Source organism: Zootoca vivipara, chromosome 6, assembly GCF_965207765.1.
Source record: "Zootoca vivipara chromosome 6, rZooViv2.hap1.1, whole genome shotgun sequence".
NCBI lineage: Eukaryota > Metazoa > Chordata > Lepidosauria > Squamata > Lacertidae > Zootoca > Zootoca vivipara.
This window is the reverse complement of record NC_142589.1, coordinates 16,930,928-16,957,926: the sequence shown is the minus strand read 5'-3', so window position 1 is coordinate 16,957,926 and position 26,999 is coordinate 16,930,928. Positions and strand designations below refer to the sequence as shown.

The 26,999-nt window shown below is 41.1% G+C and overlaps 1 protein-coding gene across 14 annotated transcripts in view; it reads left to right on the top strand.

Annotated features, from left to right (window-relative positions):
- Positions 1 to 26,999, top strand: part of GNB1 (G protein subunit beta 1) — a 74,045-nt gene that overhangs the window by 15,055 nt on the left and 31,991 nt on the right. For 6 of the 14 annotated variants that reach the window (XM_088671645.1, XM_035121158.3, XM_088671642.1 and 3 more), the window contains exon 2: positions 4,084 to 4,119. The exons of 6 other annotated variants lie outside the window; for them this stretch is intronic. The gene's annotated coding sequence lies outside the window, so the exon portion shown is untranslated. Of the gene's footprint in view, positions 1 to 4,083; positions 4,120 to 6,622; positions 6,702 to 23,296; positions 23,630 to 26,999 lie in introns of those variants that run through there. 2 more of the 14 variants (XM_088671641.1, XM_088671648.1) reach the window with 2 other exon arrangements.

The following is a 26,999-nucleotide window of genomic DNA, read 5'->3' as shown; positions in this document are numbered from 1 at the left end:
AGCCTGTGAACCTTTATGCTGTTGGACTCTTTAATTTCCATCTGCTTGAGCCAGTTCATAGCAATTAGAGTCCAGCAGCACCTGAAGGGCCACAGGTTCCCCTACCCCTGCCTTAGGAAAGAACCACAATGGTTATCCTTTTATATGGAGAAAGCTATATAGAACACCCCGTCACTTGAACATGTTAAGCATGTTTGCCTGTGATTTTGTGGTGTAGTCTGTGACTAGAACAGCATGAATCTGTTGGACTGGGATGATATGTAAAGAAGCAAGCAGGGTTTTGCACATACTTAAATTACTGCTGACCAGTACTTGGTTCTAATGCTATCACTGTAGACAAATGGATTTTATTGTTATAGGTATTTTTAAAAATGTTGCTTTTCCAAGCAAAGCTCATAAAAGACACAGCAATAAAAAGTACAAGTATTTTTAAAATCCATTATTAGGAAAACACTCAGAACTGCAGTAGTGTAACAGTGCACCATCACTCATCTGGTGACTGGGACAAAACGTTACCTAGGGAAAGCCAATCAACTAAAATGTCTAAGACTTTCAGAAAAGCCTGACATGTACCTACACACTATATCTCTACTGGGAGGGAGATCTAAAGATGTGGTCATGCATCTCAAAGAAGTTGGATGTGGATACACCAAGAATACCTCTGCATGATCTCACTGCATGAGAAGGATGGTACAGGTGTAGGCGGTCATCTAGTAGTTCAATCCCAAATCATTAGGGTTTCAAGGTTAACACCAGCAGCCCAGTTTGAGCACTGGTATCCAGCATAGCTGGTATATTACAGTGGACTGTCATATACCCATCAGGACTTGAACCTGCTGAAGTTTCAAGACAGTCATTAACAGTAGTCCTACAGAGTACATTACAGTTGTCTATCTGGAGCATGGATTCCTGTTTGTCCTCCCCAGAAGGGGCTGCATTTAACATACCATTAAAAATGATAAAACATACTCCTAGCCACTGATGTTACCTGGACTTCCCCAGTCAGTGCCAAATCCTAGAGCACTCCCAAACTGTAGTATTTTAGAGGGAGTGCTACCCCATCTATCATCAGTTGTAGCCTAGTTGTAGCCCTTCCATAGTGAGGGAATCTCCCACCCCAACATCACCTTTGTCTTGTCTCAGTTTAACCTCAGCTTGTTTACCCATATCCATTTGAGAACCATCTGGGCACTAGTTTAGAATTACAGCAGCCCTCCCTGACATTAGGATATGAAAAAGAAAGTTAACACTGCATGCCATAAGCCTACAGGTGTCATTGTAGCCTAAATATTTGAAGCAGGGAACACAATATAGAACCTTGTGGTACCCAATAAACTAGAGACTAGTAGTATTTGTCCAGTGTCAGAGGATCTAAATTAGGCTTATTAAGATATTAAGTTGCTTATTAAGATATCCATGATCCCTAGCTAACAGGACCAGTGGTCGGGGAAGATGGGAATTGTAGTCCAAAACATCTGGAGGGCCGAAGTTTGGGGATACCTGCCTTATCCTGTGTATGCTGTACATTGGACTTGAAGAAGGAATTTTCTGAACTGCATTGTACCCCTAATAAGCTATATTTCTTGCACTTAGAGGCCCCCGTCCCTTATCTTGCCTTTCAGCAGTGCAATCCTAGTTTTGTGGTGGCTTTACTGCAGTACTAAATCAGTCATTCCTAATCAAAATATTGATTCACCTAGAAACCTTTCAAGTATATATATGAATGAACACAAAAACGCTTTAACTTTTTCAGAGCGCAATAAACCAATTATTTTTTTAACAGCATTTCCTAGGTGCTTAGAGCCATCTTAAGAGAGAGAGTGTATGTATGTGTGTATAAAATAAACACAGGTTTTCTGCATCACAGGAAAGCGAGCAGTTGGAAACGCCTGCTCTAAACAGGAAGTGACTTACACAGTTTGCCAGATGTGAGACTACAAGCTGGAAAGTCTTTGTTACTTTGTGTTTTGGTTGAAAGGAGGGGAGGGGAACTCCTCTAACTTTTGAGGGTGGGTCAGCTGTATTTGTCACATCATTTTTGCCCCTTAAAGATACCTCTCATGTTCATTTGAGAACATTGCCAGTTGGTGTAGGCAGTGTAGAGGTACCGTATATGGAACAATGGTCTAACCCAGTGATGGCGAACCTATGACACACACGCAGAGCCCTCACTGCTGGCATGGCCAATCGGGCTGTTGTTGTTGTTGTCCCCCCCCCCCTTTGTTCTCCCACTCTTCTCTGCTAGAGCTTGTCTCTGCTGTTACAGAGATTGGTTTTTTAACCCTTTCTGTGCTGTTTTTTTCTGGCGCTTTGGCAGACTATGATTGGGTGTAACAGCGTTCGTTTTTTAACCCGTTCTGTGCTGAGTTTTTTTGGCGCTTTGGCAGACTATGTCGGTGCTGCATGTTAGTTCCAGCGAAGGTATTATTCATCATTTATTTCTGTTCTCTTCCCCCCAAAAAAGCGCAGCAGCTTTGGGGCACATCCCCCCCCAAAAGCAAAGCAACTTTTGCACCCCCCCAAAAAACCTCCCAAACTTTGGTCAGCAACTCCCCCCAAAAAGCTCAACAACTCTGGGCACTTTATGATAAATAAGGGGTTTTTGGTTTGGTTAAATTAGTTTTTGGTTTATTAAATACAATTATATATTACAATTATACATTTTTGTTATTTGAACTATAAATATCGCGAAATTATGGTTTTTTTCTCGAAGAGACACACCACCCGAGTTATGCTCGTTTTTTTGGCGAATTTTGACACACCAAGCTCAAAAGGTTGCCCATCACTGGTCTAGCCCTTTTAAAGACATGTTTATGTAAATAGCTAGGAATTTATGTGAACTATGCCAACCCTGTTGCTCAGGATGGGTAGTGAAAGCAGCACCCCAACAGAATGAACCAGAAGAAAAAAAATTCTTAACCTTTCCCCATTCAAACAGTCTTTGCCATCTCAATATCCCCCAACCATTGTATGAGTACAGACCTCTCTCTGGCATGAAAAGGACGTGGAAAGTGCCAAAGAAATCAAAGGAATCTTGCTTCCATGTCATGACACCCTTTACAACTGCAGCCAGCATCAATTCTGATGACGACTGGAAATTAATCTTCAACCAGAAATGCAATGGGTTGTATTTATTGTTAGTCCTACTCAAAATAGACCATTGAAGTTAATAGACATGACTAGCTAAGGCACATAAATTTTGATGGATCTACTCTATGGTATAATTTTGTTGGATATGAAACAATATCTTACACACACACACACACACACACACACCAAGTTGCATTTGAATTGCTAATGTTGTTAATGGCAGTACCTTGGTTCTCAAACACCTTGGTTCCCAAACACCAAAAACCTGGAAGTAAGTGTTCCGGTTTTCAAACGTTTTTTAGAAGCCAAATGTCCGATGCAGCTGTCGGCTATTGTTTCCGGGGGGCCTGGACCAATCAGAAGCCGCACCTTGGTTTTCAAACATTTCGGAACAGATTTCCAGAACAGATTAAGTTTGAGAACCAAGGTACCACTGTATTTTGCACTTTTGGTTTTGCTATTTATTTGCATTTTTGTTTTTGAGGCTTTTTCGGTTAATTTGTTTTTGTGACTGTGTGGAACCCAGTTCAGCTGATTGATTGATTGTGTGACTGTGGAAATGGATAAAAGCCCCCCCCCCCAAATGATGACTATACTGTCTTATTTATTTTATAGTACAGTACATTGATTATTGTTTTCATTTTATGGATCAAGGGTCTTGTTAGAGAGTAACATTCATGTTAAAAGTCTGGAATGGATTAATCCGTTTTGCATTACTTACCAACTGCAGAACATTCAACAATGGTGGCCTGGGCAAGGGGGTGGGGCCGGGAAGGGAGCTAGCATCCCTTATCTCCCTCCCCAATCTCTTGCAATCAGCTGCTGAGCGGGTTCCTTTCTACACCCTTTCCCTCTTGTTAGCCTTTAGCTCTTTCTTTCTTTCTTTTTCTTTTTTTAAAAAAGCACAATCTGCCTTTCACCCCTGGGCAATTCGGCTTTAGGGACCATGCATTCGCTGCAAAAGACACACAGACATTTCCTCTTACTTTTTAGGAAGAAAAAAGTGCGTCTTATGGAGCAAAAAATACGGTAAGTGAAAGAAAGCTGGCTAACCATGGTTGTTGTAAACTAAGACCTTCAATTAATGCAGAATGCTAATTTGAGATTCTTTGAAAGTGAAACTAAACTTGGCAGAAGTTCTGACCATGTGAGCTCAGCTACACTTTGATTAGAATCAATTATCTATGTAATGCTAAACTGTGGTTTAGTTAACATGCTAACTGGGATAGTATATTAGCCTAATCTCTTAAAATGTTAGGTTAATTATGATGTATCTGTAATGCAGGCTGCCCTTACTCGATTTTAAACAAGTTAAAGTATGCCACCTCTTAACATGCTGTAATAAGCCTCTATTAAGTTAAATAGAGGCTCCTCACATGAGACAGCTAGTAAATAAACATGTCAAAATTTTCAGGCACAGCAGCTGTATGAAAGATCTGTCCTCTACAAACAGTTTAACTGTTGCCTCAAATTGTGTCCTTTGTGCCTGTGTTCTTTTGTGTTTGCATGTTCTGCATAGGGATGGTGGATAAATTAGTTCAGTCTGCATTTTAAAATGAACTGACCTCATTCATCAACCCTCGGTTTATATGTATTGGAAATAATTTATAAGTTGGATTGTTAACTTCCCTGAATGTTTTGCAGTGCTCCTTTGATTTTTAAATATGTACTGCGGGGGCATACAAAAATACATTTTTGTGCAGGAAATTATAGCTTCAAAACTGAGCTCAATATATCTTAAAATGACAACCTCAGTATAAAAGTCAGCTTTAAACTCTTTGTGCCCACCCCTCACTTCCAAATCTCACTCGCCACCATAGCTGCCAAGTTATCCCTTTTTTAAAGGGATTTTCCCTTATGCTGAATAGGCTTCCTCGCGAGAAAAGGGAAAACTTGGCAGCTATGCTCCCCACCCCAGTATCTACTGTGGTTGTATATAGAACATAGAATGTCTCAAGACAGTCTTCTAAACGTGGCAGTACACAATTTTCTGCACTCTGGTAATCCTAGGGAAGAGGGGATAATTATAATCCAGGTGTTATTTATGTTCTGATGCCAGTGGCCCATCTACTCTATCATCCTGTTCTCCCAGTGTCTGGACAGATGCTTATGGGAAGTCCAAAAGCAGGACCTCAGCACAGCAGTGCTTTACCCACCTGTGATTTGATTTGATATTCAAAGACAAACTGCCTCATGCTGTGGAGAGTAAAACCTGTCGTGACTAGCAACCATTGATGGCCTTATCTTCCATGAATTTGTCTAATCCTCTGTTAAAGCCATCCAAGCTGGAGGCCTTCACTGCCTCTATTTAAAGAGCATTTGACAGCCTACCTTTTTTCCTGTTCAAACTGTTTCTTTTTTCAAAATTACAAAGCATACCCATTATCCCCTGTCACTCCCTTCCCCCAACATTATATCATATTATAGCCAGCAACATATAATTGATGAAGCTATAATTAGGCTACTTATGAAGATCTGGATTATTTTACACTTATTAGTGGGCTGCAGTTTATTGTTGTAATGAAAATGCTCCTTCAGAAGGCACTGAGTGCACATCATTTTGTCCTTGTGGATGGAGAGCACATGTTTTCCAGTAACGATAATTTCCTAGATCCAATCTTGATCCATTGTGAGCACAACTGTTTGTAGGTTAGCATTTATAAACCTTAAAACAGCCCAAACTCTTATGTTGGATGTTTGGTACTATTCTCTCTGGAATAGAGGTATAACGGAGGAAATTATGCACAGTTTGAGATTTTGACAAGACTAAAACCTCCAGAAACTTTTAATGTGATTTGGCATTATTTTATAACATATACAGCAGTACTCTCATTTTCAAGGCAACCCTTGTCCCAAACCTGGCAAATATGGAACTATACTTGATAATCTGATAACGAAAGTCTTTACATGGACTTCATTGCTTTAATCCATGTGCAACTGTACTCATTATATGTGCCTATTTCATAGGGTTCACCTGTTAGAATTGTTCTCTGTGTTTTATATACATTATAAAATGAAATAAAAAATTCAAAAACTATGTTTATAAACCTTAACTGAGATGATCATTAATAGAAATGCTTCTTTTAAGTGTGCCTTAAGGAAACAGCAAAGTGAAATGACTGTGGATGTTTAATCCTGAAACATACGGAATAGAGAGCAAGAGCTTGATAATTAGTGTCATATGTGTGTGACATTGGACTGGGTCACATGTTACTTTAATCCACAGTTAAGCTTAACAATGGGCGCATGGAGTACAATGGTAACTGCTTTGCTCCTCTTGGTCCTGCCATGAGCTAAGCTATGGTTTGGCTCGGTGTTCAGGTGCATTTTGCTACTGAAGTGGGTCCAGTTGCGACACATGGAGATCTCTGGATGCCAGGTTGGCGACTGACATCTCCATCTGGCTGGCCCCTCCAGCTTTCTTAAACAGGTAAGCAGAAGAGCTTATTTATTGCATTAATAACCCAACCTTTTTCATCAAGGAGTACATAGTTCAACCTCCTCCTTACAACAACCTTATGATCTCTCTCAGGTCCTAAGTCTGACACTAACCACTATAGCACACTGGCTTCCTGTACTTTTCCTGTGAGGCAGTTATATAAATAAAGTAGGTAAATAAATATGGGGAAGGGAAAATGTCACTTAGAGAAGAATCTGAAATATTTTCCTTGAAGCTTGAATTTGTGATTTAAGGAGTCATTTGTCAATTAGCTTATATTTCTGAGTTTCTAACACTGGTTTGGCTTAGTGTTACATCCGAACCAGGACTCGTGGTTTGGCTTCCTAAAACCACAAGCAGTAAGGAAAGAACAAATCTTGGTTCCAGGTTGTGGTTTGTTTGGATAGAGAAAAACCAAACCATGGTGTAGTACAGGCATCCCCAAACTTCGGCCCTCCAGATGTTTTGGACTACAATTCCCATCATCCCTGACCACTGGTCCTCTTAGCTAGGGATCATGGGAGTTGTAGGCAAAAACATCTGGAGGGCCGCAGTTTGGGGATGCCTGGCGTAGTAGTTCCTAGTGCACAAGGGGAAGGAGAGCAGAGTCTGTGATTTTACTCCATGTACCGGCATGTTGTATATTTACCTTTATGTCATAGTGAAGCTAGCTGTGGTTTAAAGTGATGTGTAAACCAGGCCATTTTGTTGTCCTGCAGAGCTGCTAAAAATAGATAATTGTATGTTTTGTGCCTGCACATGCAGTGCTAGGACTCTATTCTGGTACAGAATTCATATTCCTGAGAATCTGCTTCAATTAGAAAAACACAGACTTTTCTCTCTCTTCAGCCATTATTGGCCGCCCAGTGAGGTTTCAAAATGTGTGGAGTCGGGAAACTTGAATACCAAAGGGAGAAGTTTAAAGTTGGAATAGCTCCATTTCCTGTAACTAGATCCGTTTCCTTTGTCATCATCCTAGTTCCTTCTTCTCCATTCCATTTTCATTGCACGTGTTTCACCCTTGCCCTGTAGTAAGCTTCTCCTGGCCAATATAATTGAAATCCTTTGATTTTTTAAATTTTAATATGCTGTTTCCTGCATGAATCTTTTAGGGTAGGATGGAGATTGGTAAATTATTTAGTCGAATGTCATGTATATGTTTATATAATTTGGGATTCACAGATTTGGTTTCTTTAGTATGAAATACATTTATCTGGGGGAGAGGAAACAGCATACTTAGCCTTAGCTGTAAAGATCTCAATGTAGCAAGGTTTTTTTGTGGTTATAGTTAGGTTCCCCCTGTTGAATCTTTCCAAATGTAAGCTCTGGAGCAGAAACACAGAACCTCTGGCCTGAGAGTGGGAAGGAAGCCTCCCAGCAGATGTCAAGGCAATAAGAGACTATTTTACTTTTAGAAGACAACTGAAGGCGGCCCTTTTTAGGGAAGTTTTTAATGTTTCATGCTATACTGTTTTTAATATTTGGTTGGAAGCCGCCCAGAGTGGCTGAGGAAACCCAGCCAGATGGGCGGGGTATAAATAATAATTATTATTATTATTATTATTATTATTATTATTATTATTCACTAGCTTTGCAGTAAGGATACTATAGAAACCAAATCTACTTGCACCGTCTTGCTTTTCTCTATCCTCCCATGCATGTTTTTCCAGGCACAGAAAATGTGGCATGAGTGCTTCACTCAGGAAGCACTTGGTGCGCCTTCTATTCCCTCCCTCCAACTTCAGAGCTTAGACGGTAAAGTTGCAGGGAGCTACCCAACCGTAGTCCCTTTGGGTTAATTGTCACCAGAGCACTTTGCCATCTTTCTCCCTCTGGCTGTGTCTCTGACACTGATGAGATGAGGCAGTGGCCAGACACCTCCATGCTCCACCATGTTTCCTAGCTGTGAAATACTTCAGCGCGTACAGGCAGCTTCCAGCCTCCACATCTTCTATCTGCCAGAAGCACAGAGAGGATGGCTACAGCTGTGCACAAGGTTGCATCTTGTTTACAGCTTTGCATCTAAAAGCTCAACAACTTGGTTGGCCCTCACGCATGTTCACTTCATCAAATCTGGCCCTCTTTGAAAAAAAGTTTTGGCACCCCTGGTTTTAAAGGCAGGCAGGAAGAGTGAAACCCATTGTGTAGCTTTCTGTGGTGGTTGTTTTTATAGAAGGCTGTATTCCGAGACAGACTTGGAGTGTGCTTTTCTCCCTTCCAGGAAATAGAGAGAGACTATCTTAGCACATCTTTTTATTGTCTGATCTTGAGATGTATGTGGGCAGATGCTTAAACACCACAGGTGACCAGGCAAATGGGTATTTGCAAGTCAAGTTTACATGTTGTAAGTGTACAAGTTAAGAAATTTCCCCCTCAAGTCAGGGTTATTTATATACATTATATCTTACCTTTTTCCAAAGAACTCAAGGTGACTTACATGGTTCTCCTGCTGCAACTACCTGGTGAAGTAGAATTATGGAATCATTTGAGTTGGAAGGGATACCCAAGGGTCGTCGTCCAACCCCATGCAATGCAGGAATCTCAGCTCAGCTATAGCATCCATGACAGATGGCTATCCAACCTCTGCTTAAAAACCTCCAATGAGGGAGAGTCCACAACCTCTTGAGAGTCTGTTCCACTGAAACAGCTCTTACCATCAGAAAGTTCTTCCTGATGTTAAGTAAGTTAGGCTACTTCATGGTGACTAGCCCAAGGTTACCCTGTGAGCTTCATGACTGAGTGGAAATTTGAATTTTGATCTTCCAGGTCCTAGTCCAGCACTTGAACTGGTAGGTTGCAAGTACATTACATATAACAACATTTATACATACAAAGAATTGTATGTTCTGTAAAATGATACACATCAAGGCAACCTGCAATGGAAGGCATTGTGTAGAACTAATTCATAGACTTGCTACAAAAATGTTTGAAAAGGTTTCACTAGATTAGCCTACCCAGTTCACTACACCTAACAAAGACTTTGCATTTAATTCCAGAACGCTGCTACAAAATGGCCGAAGTAAATGTTTTTTGCAAATGAAAACTGTTCTTTGCTTTGTTCCAAAACTGGTGTGTATTTCAGCACAAAATAGTACACGTTTACTTTACATTTACGTTGAATTATGAGTGACACTGCTTTCTCGAACACAGCTGGAGTCAGGTAGTTGATCTAAGCAGTTTACAACAGATTGTTTCTACTTGTTTGATTTCTTTTAAATGCATAGTGTTTTTAGTTGTTTTTAATGGAGAGAAGAAGTGCACTGCTACTGGAATTTGCTTTCTAAGCTTTGCTGAACCATCAGCTTGGCGATTCAGCTGATTGACACGAGGAGACTTTAAACATATGTTAGCTTTGTACCAGATAGCGCTGTATTTAGCCTTCTGTAAGTCCAAGTGTTTTCGACGGTTTGTGTATAGTTGGATACCATAACCATAATCTTGAGAGAATTTGTTGGTCATTTCTTTAAATCAAAATACAAGGTGAGACATCTTTCCTGAGAAATCTTTTCCAAATTTCCGCATTCACATGTAACACAAAGGCAAAATGTGTTGTGTACTCCCATTCCACTTCTCCCTTCATCCCACCAGGAGCAACAAACCACAAGTCTTGACTTAGCATAGTACAGTATCTAAAGAGACACAATGCAAAGCTTAAGGTTTGTTCTTGGCTTCCCAATCATGGTTTGTTTGAAGAAAAAACAAACCACAAGTACTGGTTCAGACATTCTACTAAGTCAGGACTTGTGGTTTGTTGATGCTTGCTAGACAAAGGGAGGAATGTAACATAGGTGTTCAGGTTGTGTGCCCAACAAGCAACTTATGCTTTAAACAAACTAAATAACTTGGCTTAGTGTTTTCTGCAAATTTGGCAAGCATCATCTGTCTACACGATCTGGTTCGTCATTCCATGATTACATATACATATATGCTGTATATTTTATGCTGTGAACTTCCTTATGATTTTCTGATAAAGGGTGGTATATAAATTTAATAAATAATAATGTTCTGTGTCCTATCCCTCAATACCCTTTTGAGATTGCTAACTTTGCTTTTCCCCAAGGCTTTGATAGAGTGTGATGATGTTGTTTTGATCTTAGTGTGCTGCCAAAGCTTTCTGCTGCTGTTATGCTGGGAGTGGGTGGGTTGTTTTGTGGTGTGTGTTTATGGATTGCATGTGCTTTTGTGTGAATTTGTTGATATGATAATGTATTTTTACGTATTTTTAATGGCTTGTAGAAAACTAAGCTGTACTCAGAGTAGACTCTTTGAAAAAAATGACCCTTAGTCATGTGCTTCAATTTCAATGTGCCTTGTCTAGGTATAGCACTAGATAACAACCTTGTGTTTTAAAATATGTAGGAAGTGATTTGGAGACCTTGTATAACAAGCAACTAATAAGTCATCACTACTACTGCTGCTATTAAATTAAATCTTGTCCTTACAGCAGCTGTGAATTCCAACCTTATAACAAACCTGTAAAAGAAGCCTTTATTTTAGTCTTTCTAAGTGGCCAACTGACTAGCACCACTAAGCCTCTTGTCTCTTGTCAGCCTTGCCTCTCTTTTCTACTTCAGGAGGAAATCTAGATTGCAGGTTCTTTGGGGCAAGGGCTTGTGGTGTTTTGCTTGTAGTATTTTGTAAATTACACAGGGTCAAGTGCCTGAGGCAAAAGGGCAAGATTGGAATTTTACCTGTTTCTAAGAATATATTGTTTCTTTTAAAGAGCTCTGCAAGGGCACGCATAGAATGTGGTCTGCCAGCAGACTGGTGGTTGCTTTCCAGAGGACCCATCTAGTGCCTGCTGATCACTGGGATCTCTGTTGTCAAATTCTGGGTCAGATGCAGCTTGGTGTGCTCCATGTATGCACTTAATACATTCTTAAGGAAGAATGTGTACTTGGGATTGTTAAATGCAGGTCAGTTCTGCTTTAACTGTTGAGATCCTCCTGAATGTGTTCTTTTGTTTTGAAAATTTAACGTGGACAATTTTTTTAAAAAGCAGGCTATGCAAGACAGAAGTCGGCCTGTCCTTGCACTAAGTAATTTTTTCTAGCATATTTTCTTGTTTCTCTATGCATTATATACTTGATATTACATGTCTAAGCTCAAGATGTTGAAAACTCTTGTTTGCTTTCTAAAAGCTATAATGGTAATCACTTTCTGAAAATTTGTTTAGAAATGCAAAGAAAATCTGAACTGCATCATGTGCTGGCTTCTGTGAGTTAACAAACAGAACTTGGATGTGGTCTGAATTTGTGTGCAGCTTTAGGGTGTGGCTTCCTTTCTGTTCGGATTCCTTTCCAGCTTTCATTAGTAATCATGAGCATTTCTTTTTATTTCATGCAGGCTTCCTTCCTCTGGCTCTTAAAAAAAGCTGGTTACCCTGCAACAGTGTTTGGGGGGGGATTTTTTGCAACAATAAATGGGTTAGTGAAGGCTTGAAGTTTGTGTTAATCAAATGCTTAGTCATCTCCTTGTGTTCAAAATAGTACTATTTTATCCCTCTTCTCTGGTTTCTCTTCTCTCTCCCACCCAATTCTCTGCTTACCAATCTAGGTGTAATGTTGCTATGTGGTATACCAGCCAGTAAAATTATTTGTACATCATAAACAAGCTAAATATGAGACAGGTGCAACAGTTGACAGATCACAGTTTTATAGATATTCAACCATAATATTTTATAGAAATTGTAGGGTACTAACAGCAATAGTTAAATCTCTTTCTTCAGAAAAATACTAAAAGTTGATGTGCTGTAGTTCCTAAGATTATCAACTAGGAGGTCCCCAAATTCAGATTTCACCCCAGCTGTAAACTGACTATGTGGCTTAAAGCAAGTTGCTGTCTCTCAGCCCCTCTCCACCAACATATTAGGTGATATTACCGTATTGGTCTCCCTTATAGGATTACTAAGCTAATATGTGTAGCCTTTTAAACACTGTCAATGTACTATAAAAATGGCTTCATTCAGAGAGAGAAATATTACTTCAGACTAGCCACCATTCAAATTCTAGCTCTGTACACTTGACTTAACAGTGCTAACCCACAGCCTTGACTAAAGAGCTCAGGCAAATGCCATCATGGTTTTACTGCCCTTCCCCCGTACACATCACCCCACTGAAACGTCTCTGTCTATTCTTATCCAATTACTCTCCCTAAAAGGCACCTTACCTTCTTTCTTGCTGACCTTCCATTAACAATAAAAACTGGTTATTATAGCATTTTACATACTATACTGTGTGTCATAAGAAGACAGTTACCTAAGAGGACTTATTAACATGGATTTTACTGCTACCTGGTGAATGGGAATCATTATTATTGTTAATAACAATACATTTTATTTTATTTTATTTTATTTATACCCCACCCATCTGGGCAGCTTCCAGCAAAATATAAAAACATAATAAAATGTCAAACATTAATAACTTCCTGATACAGGACTGCCTTCAGATATCTTCTAAAAGGAATCCACCTTGATTTCCCTACCTAGATGGGAAAGCAGAATATAAATATGGCATTAAAAACCTGACCTGTAAAAGAGAGAAAAGTTAAAAGCAGAATACCTAGTTAGAACTGAAAGCTTGCACATCACCTGCATAAAATGTTTTGACTTGTTTTTAACTTATTTTTCTCTCTGTCAGTGGTAAACAGGACTCAGGCATTCTGATTTAATTGGTAATCTTGCTCGCTGGAGGGTTGTATGTTGTTGACAAGGGAAGCTCCTGAGACTTGAGTCATTAAAAGAGAACTTCGTACTCAAGAAAATATTTTTAATGTATATTTAACATTTGTCCTTTATCCTTACGTATTGTATTCATATAACTGTACCTTATGCAATAATGTTTGGGAAAGTGGTAAAGTGGGTCTGAAATTTTGGGCAAAGCCAGCATGTAAGTCACTTAAAACCAGTTGTGTTTTGTGCAGCTGGTGCTTCTTCCCAGCCTGTGCAGCTGGGGAGTTCCCTAAGGGACAAGCCTTGGTGCAGCATGATATCAACAGAGGCATGGCTTATTGCAGTCCCCAGCTGCCTTCCTACAGCATTTATGCAACAGGTTGCAGTGTGTCGGTAGCAACTATCACCTTATATGGGTGAAGCATCAACACTGATCGTGTGACCACATGTAATGTCATGTGAATACTGAGTTGAGTATTTGAGAACTTTTGCTTCTAAATCATATTCTTACACTTCACCTGAGTGAGTTCACCTAATTTTGAGGTTTGCATAATATTCATTTGATCTGCTGGCAACTTACTATGAGTGAGAAAGCAAGGTAGACTATTTAAGTTCCTACCCACAACTTACAACAGAGTTACCTAACATTTTCTTAAGACTCAAAATCCACACGTTTTCAGGCAGTGTTACTAAAAATACTTACTCCTTTTTAACTGTTTGCCAAATTTAAGAGAAAACATTTATACAGCCCATTCCTTGCACAGGTTTAATGCCTTTGCTGTGCAACCTTGTTTGCTCATCTCTTCTCCCCTGTACCCCAAATATATCAAGAGACCAGTTGAGCCACAACTACTGTTAACGGTAAGAGTTAGTCTATGATAAATTGCCTAACTAGGTGGCTGTGTCAATACTGTATGCTTATTATCTGGGAATGTGACATCTTAACCTTTCATGGGGAAGCACTATACTTTCTGAGCAGGTGTAATGAGTTTTTCTACCAGTGATGGGCTGGGAGAAAACATTGGTCCAAGTAACAACACCATCACCAGTTAGCTCAGTTGGTTAGAGCGTGGTGCAGATAATGCCAAGGTTGCATCGCCTGTTTGATCCCTATATGGGCCACCTGCATATTCCTGCGTAGCAGGGGGTTGGACCAGATGGGCCTCAGAGGATTCCCTTCCAACTCTACAATTCCGTTATTCTAACATTGGCACCATGAGACATTTGAACAGCCTGCTAATTACATTCAGTTTTTAGTGCAATGAACTTTACGGCTAGCTTTAATATATTTGTTCAGTGTTCCTCCGTTCAACATACTGTACTTTCTGTTCAGTAGTTGTAAAATTGCACTGTACACATACTTGGGGTTCCCATTAACTGTCCTCTTTCAAAATGGCTGCTGTTCCTCATTGGTCTCAGTGAAATAATGAAACTATCTTAATGTGGCAATTTCTCAGGATGCCAAGAAGATGTTCCACATTTTTAGACTGGTGGCAGTTTAGCTGATGTTCACAGTATGCTTATGTGACACATCACAGGTGTGTGTTCCAGTGCAGCATGCATTGACAAACATATCTGCTTAAGTGGCTTTTGCAGGTACTGTTTTGATATGTCATATCTCTTTTTGATATTCTGAAAAGTGCAGAAAAGTACAGGACTGTCTGCGTCTTTTACACTGTGACATGTGGGTGTGTGGGGGTTAGCAAGACTGGATATATTTTATCTAGCTGTATCTTTCCAGTTTCAAGTGGAGAGTGGCAGGTACTGTGTGGAATGCTTGACACAGGGACAAGTACTTCATGCAGCATTGGTTTAGGTAACTGAGTTGCACTCATGCTGTGTACAAAATCTTGAAATTAAAGCATTAGCCATCTGCTTGTTAGACTTATCTTTCCTGATCTGTAGTTTCTATTTTTAACATAATAGATAAAATAATAGAAGGCAAATATTTTATGTAGAAAGTGATGATTGGCCCGACTAACCTTTGCCCTATCTATCTGCTTTCTGTCTGCAGCAATACCTGTAGCTACAGAAGGCACTGTACAGTTTTCTGTGCTTTCTTAATGGGTGCAGAGCTGCTATGTATTCTTCTCTTCTCCAAAATGACACTTAATCTTTCAAACTCATAGCTTTCTGTGAAGGCATGTGCAGCAAGCTGCCTTTAAATGTACATTCTCTCACTTGCCAAAAGGGGGTTAAACTTAACCCGTGAAAGGCTGAAAGGGAAGCCTGCTTCATGTACCCAATATAGGGAGTGCTGTGCAAGCCCAAATGAATCAGTAGTTTGGACTATTTCTCCAAGTTTGGACTATTTCTCCTTGTTTTTCAAACTGCTCTTACGGTACTTGCCTTGGGTTGCTGGCTTTGCCATTACAACTTTGATCCATCCTTCCCTAAGATATTAGCCAGTGATAGCCAGAGGGAACCCCATCATCCCGGTGACAATAGACAACCACTGCCAAGGCTATCTTTATAACCAGTATTTTTAAAAACTGCAACTCATTGTAGTAGTCTAGTTCACAGAACGCACAAAGCGAACAATGGCTTACTGGCAGCCACTTTGCTCCCTGGTCCTTTTGCTGCACTGAGCTAAGTCAGAGTTTGGCTTACCATGCTGTCTAAAACCAGACTCCTAGTTAAGCTCTTCTCTCACTATCCATGTGTTATAGCCAAGAATCAACTTTGACTTTATGTCACGGTTAGTGAAATGAGAGCTTAACCACAGCATGCTAGGCCAAACCTGGCTTAGCTCAGTGTGGTGCAGAAGTGAAAAAGATGATGGGGGAGGAGCAAAATTATGTTAAGTTCCTCTCTGGGAGCTTGCATGTTTGCACAATCTGAGGAAGGCATAGTTTAGCTTAATTTAACTTAACTGTGGTGTTCAAATCTGGTCACTGTGGAGGATGACTGGTGTTTTGCGAGTTTTATTACCTCTAACTAGCTTAGATAAGTTAAACGAATAAAATCTTTTTCAACTGGATTTTGCTTGCAAGTGAAATCTGAATCAAAATTGGGCATTTGGAGTTCTCGCCTACATGTTAATACCCATGGTGCCCTTCTAACTTGCAGCTGCTTCATCAAATCGCTCGTGTTGGAACACTTGGCACAAACTAGTAATTTGGAGAACTGGAATGTACGCAGCAGGGCCTTTCAACATGATCAGAAAAAGCAAAGTAATTAAAAAGTACTTCTTTGTGCAAAGACAACCATTCTGTAGGTTGAAAAATATCTTCATAGTTCTATAATAACTCTTCAGAAAATGCCTTCGTTTTTATTAGTATTCAGTTACAAAGTGAAGGTAAAAGCTATTGAAACCAGACATATTTTTCCAGAGGAGAATATGGAGAATACTCCATAAGTGAAGAGATGTTGAACCTCACAACTATCAATGAACTTACTTTGAAATGGCAATCAACATGTATTGAACATGAAATGTATTGTTGTGTTGTCACATTCCTACTAAGAAAAATTTAATAATCCTAGGTATAACCATTTACTGTGAGACGTTCTCCCTCTGGTCAGAGAGCAGCCTCTCTTTGGAATGTTCTCCCTCACTTGACTGCTGTCAGCAGTTGGAATATTTATTTATTTGAAACATTTGGATGTTTTAACCCCCCCCCATGACACCCAGAGGACATTTTCTATTAGCTGTCTAATGAGTTTAGTTAGTAACTAAAACAATACAGCTTTTCATATATAATATATAATAAATAAATACAACCTCCTAAAGTGATTTACAGGTTTTAACAAACATTTATAACGAAACAAGATTGTAGTAAATTAAACCTCAGAAAAGCCGGGTGAATTTTAAAAAAGGTTTTGCTTTAGGTCTGGAAGAGCCAGCTTTTGTTAAGCTACTTTGTGTGGCACATTTGCAAGTACTGTATATTCCTGCGTACAAGACTACTTTTTAACCCAGGAAAATCTTCTCAAAATTCAGGGGCCGTCTTATACGCCGGGTCGTGCTTCTTATATGGCGAGTATATCCCAAACTCTATATTTTAACTGGAAAAGTTGGGGGTCGTCTTATATGCCCAGTCGTCTTATACGTCGGAATATACGGTAGTTGTTTACAAGCATGTCTTAACACTATTACATACTGTATGTGGAATTAGGACATATTTTGCTCTTTAAATTCCATATGCTGTGCCCTTCTGGGCTGAGAGATGACATAGAAACCTGTTTTGTTTTTTGTTTTACCTTTGTCGGCATCACTGTGTTTAGAAATTCTTTTAACGTAATAGCATCCTGTCAAGCATATTTGAGATGCACAGATTAAATTAGAGAAGGGCAGTAGAGGTCTTTAAAGTTACATGGCTGTAATGCAGCAGTTATAGTGAACACAGTTCAGAGTTTTCTCTTGTCAGTGTGCACTCAAGGATCTTGGCCTTCCATTGTGAGTGGTGAGGACCACAAATTCTGCATTTGCTTGCTATCCTGCCATGGTTTGTGGCCATTGTTGAGCCTCCTTTGAAGTATTCACAGCAGGGTTGGGGTTTTGCCTCTCACTTTGTACTATGGTTTGAAGATTGACAAAAGCAGCAAGAGATCATCCCCCAAATTCTCTTTTAAGTTTTGTGAAAGACTTGGAAAAGGAAAACTGATGCTCCCAGCTCAAGTGACTCTGAGTTCATTGAAATGCAGAGACTCTGGAAAGGTGTCTGTCTCTTTATGCTGAGCATTGGAAGAGTGGTCACATATAGGGTTGTGGCCAATGCCAGTCCTACTCAGAGTTAAGCCGTTGAAATCATTAATTATGGCATAACTAACATATGGGACCCAGGTGGCGCTGTGGGTTAAACCACAGAGTCTAGGGCTTGCTGATCAGATTGTAAAATCCATATGGTAAACAGTACTTACAGAAACAAAATACAGATAAACACACAAAAGGTTCTCAGAAAGATAAAAGTATTCCCTTAGTTTCTAAATGCTATAGTTGTGGAAATGATAAATATAAAGTGTGTGTGCCCCCTTCACCCTCTGTGCATTTGATAAAGTATCTTCCTGACATAATAAAACGAAGTAAGCCTTAAAGATGGCAAAGAAAACTCTGGTGTGGAAAGAGACTATGGATACAACTAAATGACACTAAGATCTTCCCGTTTTTTAAAAAATGGTGAATGCAGCTGTGGCGCTGTGGATTAAAGCACAGAGTCTAGGGCTTGCTGATCAGAAGGTCGGCGGTTCGAATCCCTGCAACGGGGTGAGCGCCCGTTGCTCGGTCCCAGCTCCTGCCAACCTAGCAGTTCCAAAGCACATCAAAGTTCAAGTAGATAAATAGGGACCGGTCCGGCGGGAAGGTAAACGGCGTTTCCGTGCGCTGCTCTGGTTCGCCAGAAGCAGCTTTGTCATGCTGGCCACATGACCCGGAAGCTGTCTGCGGACAAACGCCGGCTCCCTCGGCCTATAGAGCGAGATGAGCGCCGCAACCCCAGAGTCGGACACGACTGGACCTGATGGTCAGGGGCCCCTTTACCTTTATCTAACATAGGTTTGTTGCTTTCAGTTGCTACCCTGAGTAGAATTTAGTTGGATACAACTCATGGTCAGCGTTGGTGGCCATATTTTTGGACCAGCAACTTACTGCAGAGATGTTAATAGACTCTTCCATCTGCCTCGGACAGTATGGTCAATAGTCAAATGATGGGAACTGTAGGCCAGCAATATCTGGAGGGGCACAGGTACCCCACCTCACCTTACCATGTCACACTCCATATATCCTGGTAGGAAAATCTAGAGCAGGCACATCCAACTTCCAAGAGACTGCAATATACTCCCACTGTAAAAAAAACTGGCAGTGATCTACCCATTAGATTGCCCAAAGTTGTTGAGCTTCTTTTTTGGGGGGGGGGTAATCAGGGTCTCGTGGTCAACCGGTAGATCGTGGTCGACCTGTTGGACATCCCTTACCTAGAGTTTTGCCTTTATTCTTTTTGCTGCTGCTACGTACTTGTTCACATTCTTATTATTAAGGTACATGCTTTACTGTAATCCATCCTCCACCCTCTTAACAGCTTTTAATGCTGTTCTCTGCCAGAGCTTCCAAAGAAGACTTTGTGTTCATCCCTGTCACTGATTGATCCTATAAATAACATTATGGAGACTTCAACTTCAACTGTGGTTTCTGTTTCCCCCTTTCTATTTTGCTAGACCTAATCTGGGGAAATCACTATGTTTCAGTACAAAGTTCGTGTCAATGCTTCAACAATCTCAGGACTTGTTCAGATAGTCATTTAATGTGGGCTAATGAACACTTAGGATAGCCTCTTTCATTTAGGTTTAGAAGCAAGTAACTGTGATTTTCTGCACAGACTTCCATAAGTTTACTAACCCAAGTGTGAGCTCTTAGTAAACAGCACACATGGTATCCTCTACAGATGAGAGAAGGTCCTGCCTGTTTCCTGAGTACAGTATTCTGCATACCAGGCTACATGGAGAGGGGATTGGTGGCAACCATAAATAATGACTGGCTAGAAATCCAAACCAACATTGGTGTTACTCATGGGGAAAAGTCACCCAGCATCACATACCATATCACTGATGAGCTGTGTTTGGCCTGGTAGGAACTGAAGTGGTTGTCCTTTGAGGACAGGTTACACAGTTTGGGGCTCTTTAGATGAGAAAAAAGTTGAGTAAGGGGGACCATGACAGAGGCTTATAAAGCTATGCATGATGTGGAAAAAGTAGATAGAGAGAGGTTCTTCTTCCTCATAATACTGGAACCTGGGTCATCCAATGAAGCTAGATGTTGGGAGATTCAAGACAGGCAAAAGAAGAGGCTTCACACAGCACATAGTTAAACCTATGGCATGTGCTACCACAAATTGTGTGATAGATGCCAACTAAGATGTTTTTAAAAAGAATGAGATTAATTCCTGGAGGATGTATTTGATGGCTGTATGCTGCCTCTAGGATCAGAGGCAAAGCAGTATGTCTTTGAACAATGGGAATATGATGAGGAGAGTGCTAACATGGCCATGTCCTGCTTGCTGTCTTCCCATAGGAATTTGGTTGACCACTGTAGGAAACAGGATGCTAGACTAGATAGATAGGCCTTTGGTCTCATCCAGCAGGTTTTCTCCTATGTTCTTCTTATCGCTTCACTTGCCCTGTTCTTGCTATTAGGCCGTTTGTTTCCTATTCTGTCTGTGTGAATAGACTGAAACTCTTTTAACTGTGTCTTGTGTTACAGTTTTCTTCTATAAAGTACCTAGAACACTTGGCACTAAGTAAATACAAGGCAGTAGTCTTAGCAAAAATAGTAACCAGGAACTGGTTGAGGCAGAATGGAGAAGAAACAGGTGGGGAGAGTGTCAGGAATAAAGTATTAATGGTGACCACAAACAGAGGAACCCGGCACATTAGGTTCCTACTCTATTCCAGACAGAGGCACTGACAGATGGGATATTTATAGATACAGATATAGTGTGTATCTATGCCCTTCATTTCTTTTAACTTGCTTTGGAATCATGGAAAATGAGAAAATAGCTCTTACGTTGCCACCCCAACTTCCATATTTAGAGAAAACATATTCTTCTAAGAGCAATGTTAAAATTACAGGCCTAGCTCTGGAGAACCAGAACAGCTTCTTGGGATTTCAAGTGCTGCAGGCACTTTTAAATTAGAACTTTGCTTATTCTATTTTGTACCTTGAGAGAGCTTTCTTCAGGGAAAGCAAGTCACTGTATTATTTAAAAGTAGGGATTTCCCCAATTTTCATACAGAAATTTGCATTCTGAAGCCTAACCTTTTGCCAAGCAAATAATTAATTTATTCCTCCAAAATGTATCCTATTTCTTCACTGCTTCTTTCCCCATCTTTGGCAATGTCATTTTTACAAGTGAGATCCTTGCGGGGGGGGGGGTCTCATCATCAGCCTAATGGCATATAGCAAAGAGGGTGGCATGGCATGCAGGGGCGTGCCCAGGATCAAAACTAGGGGGAGGGAGCCATGCTCTTTCAGGGGGGGTTCAAGGCACGGGAGGGGAGGGGCCACGAATTGGAAATGTGGGCGGGGCTACAGGGCCAGCGGGCCTGCCAACACCGCGGCGGCGGCTGCAGCGGCCACCTTGTGCTTCTGGGGCTGGCGGCGGCTACCCTGCTCGGCTGGAGAGGACGGGAGACAGTGCCATCCTTCCTATTGGCCTGACTTCTGTGGTGCGCCAGGCCGCCCACCCAGCAGGGGGCGCATCAAGGGGGCATACAGAGCCGCCTGTGCCTCCACCCCGCTCCTTTTCTGCTGGGATGTCGAGCGAAAGAGACGCGGCTCCCCGCATTGGCTGCTGCTGCTGCTCTCGCTCAAGGGCGGTGGCAGCCGGCGGACAGAAGCAGAGGCGCCCTCACAGGGGACGGGACGGGACATCTGGCTGCCGGTATCTTCTCTGCCGGACTGCTCTCGGCTCCTGCCATGCTCGGGCCACGCAGACGGAGCTCTCCCCTCTTGCTTGCTTGCTCTCCAGCCTTTTGTGTGTCGCGGCGGCAAGAGCGGGGTCCGCCTCCCCCGGCAGCCGTCCGAGCCGAGCTGAGCCATGGGCTGCATGTCAAGCGAGCAGCAGGAGCAGTAGCCGCCCCCCTCTTCCTCACCTTTGAAGGAGGGCCGGTGGGGCGAGACCAAACAGCAGTCTGCCCCCTGCCCAGGAAGCCCAACTCCGGCAGGAGAGCTCCGGCCCTCAGCTCCAACGGCTGCGCCTGCGGGAAACCTGTGCCCGGGCGAGGCTGGGCCAGGCCTGTCCCCTCGCTTCCCCCTGCGGTTCCCTAATGCCTCCCCGCCCCTCACTAAAGCAGCTGGGGGGAGCCTAGCTTGGGCAGAGGGAGAGGCAAAGCCGCCGCTTCCCGCCCACAGAGGCGTTGCTTGGGGCGAAGCAGCAGCGTGTCCTACCGTGGGGCCTGAGGAGCAAGAAGGAGAGACTCCCCGCTGGCCCCTCAGCGCTGCCCGGCCGCTTCCCCTTTTCTGCTTCTAGGGGGGGCAGCTGCCCCCCCTGGGTACACCCATGGTGGCATGTTATGCTAGGGGTGCATGGTCGGGTAATACTGCAAAATTTGTTTCATCTATCAACCAGTCAAATGTTACCTTGTGTACAAACTCTGGTTGCGGTGAAATTGCACTGAATGAATGCCATGCTATGTATTTAAAAGCATGGATTAAAACAAGTGAAATTTTGAGCAAAAAAGAAAGACAAACATGTTTTATATGAAGAAGAAATAAAACACCACAAGGAGGGAGTTACTGTTTCAAATCTTGCCTCTGCTATAGACTCACTTCATGGCCTTTAGGGTTCATGCATTCTTTCTTTCTCTGTCTTAAGAATGATATACTGTATGTACAGTGGTACCTCGACTTACGGATGACTCAACAACCGAATATTTCGACTTATGAATGGGGGTAATGGCCACGCGCTTACGGATGTATCGACATCCGGAAAAAAACTGTGGCGGTTTTAGATAGGGATTTTTCGACGTACAAATTTTAAGGTAGGGTTGCTTCGACTTGCGAATTTTTCCGTTTTCAATGCATTCCTATGGGAAATCGCGTTTCCAATGCCGTTTTTCGACATACGGATTTTTCGACTTACGAAGGTGCCTTCAGAACGGATTAAATTCGTAAGTCGAGGCACCACTGTATAATAATACTGGCTTCTATTATTTGATGAGCTTTCACCACTTGAAAGTGTTGTGTAAATGCTGATAATCCCCATTTTTCAAATACAACTGAAGGTGGATTTGTCTTGACATTCTACATATATTTGCTTGTCCTACAGATGCAACAGATGCTGTGTCTTAATAAATTTTTATTGTTGCATTTATATCCCACTTTCAAGGTGCTCATGCTGGCATACCTATAAGGTAGGCTAGGCGACTGGCCCAAGGTGACTCAGTGAGTTTCATGGGTGAGCAGGGATTTGAGCCTTGTTCTCCCACGTCCTGGTACAACACTATAATCACTGCACCACACTGGCTCTTCAGAAGGGTGGAAACTAGCTCATTGCTTCTGTCCTGTCACTAATAGACCTCTCCCAATTGTCTTGTAAGAACAATTGTAAGAACTGACTTTTATTTGTATTGTTAACAACAACTGCAACAATATTTTTTTCTAACAGAGCCTAAAGTGGATAAGAGGAATTTAAAACAAGCAGCGTCAAGAAACTAGTACAATAACATTGGGTTGGAGATTACTAAAAAAAAATGAGGAAAACAAAGTACGGTAAATGGGAATGTAGAAGCTTTGCAATACCCACAGTTTGATCTGGTAAACCAGGCTACACTGTTATCTGGATAACAGCCAGCTGTGCAGATGGCTGCTGGTGTAAGTACTGTCTCCAAATCCTTCAATCTTCTGTCTCCAGAAAAAGATATGACAAAGCTGAAACCATGAATTTGTAGAGAAGTGCAAAGACGACAGTTTCCAAGACGAATCTTAATTCGGTAACAAGGTATTGCTCTTTATTCCAGTTGTCTCCTTGTTACCCAGAAAGTAGGAGGAACATGTTTAACTGACCCACATTAGTAACTTTGCTTGTGTTTAAGCAGCCAGTAAAAGAGGAGCTTTTGTCTCTCTCTTAAAAAAATAAAGAAAAAGCCAATCCATAATTATATTATCAGGGGAACTATGTTCATATTTCCATTGTGTTCTCCAACACCTGATATAGTATACATTTTTTTAAAGAAAAGTGGTTGAAATAAAATAATTTCAAGTATTTAATTCCTTTGTATTGAAAAGTACCCAATGAGGTACCCTGTAGTCATCTCCTATATAGAAATAACATTAGCATTGCCTGATAAATCAATCAATAGTATAAGCTCTGTTAGTTTCTCCCTTCTCCATTTTATGATGCATGGGCCTATGTGTATCTGAGGGAGAAAGCACAATAACTGTCATTTGCATAATGAGTTAAGAGTCTAATCTTCTTGTCCTGGCCTAAGTCATTGCCTATTTCTAGGTTCTAATGGTGTTTTGCCCCAAAACTTGAACAATAGTTGAATACTAAGTCCTTAGGATTTGGTTACCATTCAATAACTGGTTAGATATTGCCAATTAAATAAATACAAATTATTACCTTACCACATCTGGAGACGTTTTACCTGCTTCTTCATGGTGTGTGAAAGGTCAGCAACATGACCTTTATGTGTTATGCTTTTGATTTTAGCCGCTTTGAGCCCGGTTTTGGCCGGGGAGGGTGGGGTATCAATAAAAATTATTATTATTATTAACATAGACAATTGTGGCTGGCTTTCTGTCATTCTATGGTGATTGTTGCTTCATCCCTAGTTGCTGACCTGCTCTGCTGTGGAGTGAAACCCATCCCTCTATGCAGTTCTGTAGTGTTGTATTGCTTCCTGGTTCTTTCTTTAGGGAAGTACTTGCAGTCTTAAAAGCTTTTTCATATTGATTATGGTACTTCAAAGAGTAGATCCTTAGATACAATGGCTGGTTTTTAAAAAGAAGATGGTGTTCCTTTTACTTCTGTGAAGTCATCTATTGCGACATGCTGTTGCTTAGATTACCCATGTGTGTTTTGCACTCAGCACAGTCAATTTTTTAAAAAATTGGTGCATGCTCATGCCTGCAGGCATGCAGTTCCAAAAGGAAATGAGGTCCATCTCTAGCAGGCTAATGTAGCCCCACATCATCTTCTCCATATTCTTTATGGATAAATATAGATCATATTATGTTCAATAATTGAAAATTTATGTTGGTATGTTTTTGTAAGGTGTGAATGTGTATGCATCACAAAGCTTTAATGTATTATGCCTGGATACAGATACAGCTGAAAACCTCTGCAATGTAATTTAAGCAAAATTAACCTGTATTTGTAGGAAACTACAAACAGTACAATTAAAATAAAAATGTAAAATAAACATTCAAAAACAATCACATACCCTCACAGCTAATAATTTCAAGGTTGCCAGGAATGGTTCCTTCAGCTATCAAATGCCTGATTAAACGGGAATGTTTTAAACTTCTTCCTGAATAATAATGACAGTCACACCTCACCAGGGAAAACAATTCACAAATGGGGAAATGCCACAGAGACAGCACCAAACTGGGCAGTTGGTAATCTCTGTTGGGGCAACTGACTCTTGTATTATTTGACAGTAATTGTGTGTCCTTGCTTGTACTCCGTGCTTTGCAATATAACCATAACCACCTTTCAGAACCTTTGCCCTGTATTTGCAGCATTTCTGGTGCCTGTTTACTTTAATTTCAAATGAAATTTGTAATTGTTTGAGCCTGTTTCTCTGGCTTCCAGGAAAAAAACCAAGAAAAACTGTTGAGTCACATAAATATGGGTCAGATAACATTAATATTCACATAATATTGTTAGCTGCAAATAAACAGTTTTGCATAATTCTTCTATAATAATTAACATTTATGATTACAGTACATTTATCTCTGTTCTCTTAATTCTTCAAATACTTGGTTGCTGTTTTACAAAATTAATTTGACCTGTCAGATTATTTATCAGATTGCTAATCCTTACCCCCTTTCCACCCTAAATCTTTGGAGCTTCATAAGAGAAAGAGACAGTTGTTGTTAAATCTGGGGGGAGACACATTGACATATTTTGAGAGATGTGATTATTTAAAGTGTAGCAGGTCAATGGGAAAAAGCTTACCAGGTAGCCATGTTCTTGAATTTATTTAGTCTCTGCAGATTATCAGTTTGAAATTTAAAATACTGATGATTCAGGTTTATTTTTCTTGCAGTACCATAGTTCTGGTTACAGGTAGGTAGCCGTGTTGGTCTGGGTCGAAGTAAAATAAAAAAATTCTTTCAGTAGCACCTTAAAGACCAACTAAGTTTTTATTTTGGTATGAGCTTTCGTGTGCATGCACACTTCTTCAGATACAGTGAAATGGGAGTCCCCATTTGCAGTCGTTTTCGGTCATCAACAGCTATCAGTCAGTCAATCACCCATTTCCACCACCCTTCTGAGTAATCCCCCCTCCCCATCCCCACCCCTCCCCACCCCTTCTCTACATAAGTGCCTGGGGACTCCCATTTCACTGTATCTGAAGAAGTGTGCATGCACACGAAAGCTCATACCAAAATAAAAACTTAGTTGGTCTTTAAGGTGCTACTGAAAGAATTTTTTTATTTTTCTTGCAGTAGTTGCGTATTTGGTTGTAGAAGTAGACTTTCCATTATACTGAGATCAAAAGTAAGTTGGAAAAGTTTTAGTGTTGAATAATACAGCACTCTGAACATGCTCTTATGATATTTGTCTCTGGATTTAGTTAGAGTATATTAACATTACTTCTAAAAAGGATCCCTTTGTTGTATTCTTTGTGAAGACTACTTTATCCTGAATGCCAGGAATCTGTTTATTGTGAAGTGTTGCTGTCTGTGGTCCCAAGATTGGCTTCAAATCTCACATTGACCAGAGAACTTAATTTAATTTTTAATTTGATTTACAGTCATGCCTCGGTTTGAGAACGCTCCAGTTTGAGTACTTTCGGTTTAAGTACTCTGTGGACCTGGAAGTGTTTACTTCCGTGGTGCACGCACGCACAGAAGCGATCTGCATGGTTCACGCATGTGCAGAAGCGCTCCGTGCACGCGCGAAAATGGCGCTTGGTTCAAGTACTTTTCGGGGAGTGAATGGCTCCCCAGAACGAATTGAGTACCACTGTATTAGATTTATACACCACACTTCATCATAAGATCTCAGGGCGGTTCACCTAGCCTCCTCAATATCCCTGAGGGTCTGCACCTCCTCCTGAGCCCCAGTCTCACCTTCCGGAGGAAGCTGTCAAGACGCTAGGCCCTGGGGCTCTGGCTTCATCCGAGAGCCCCTGTCC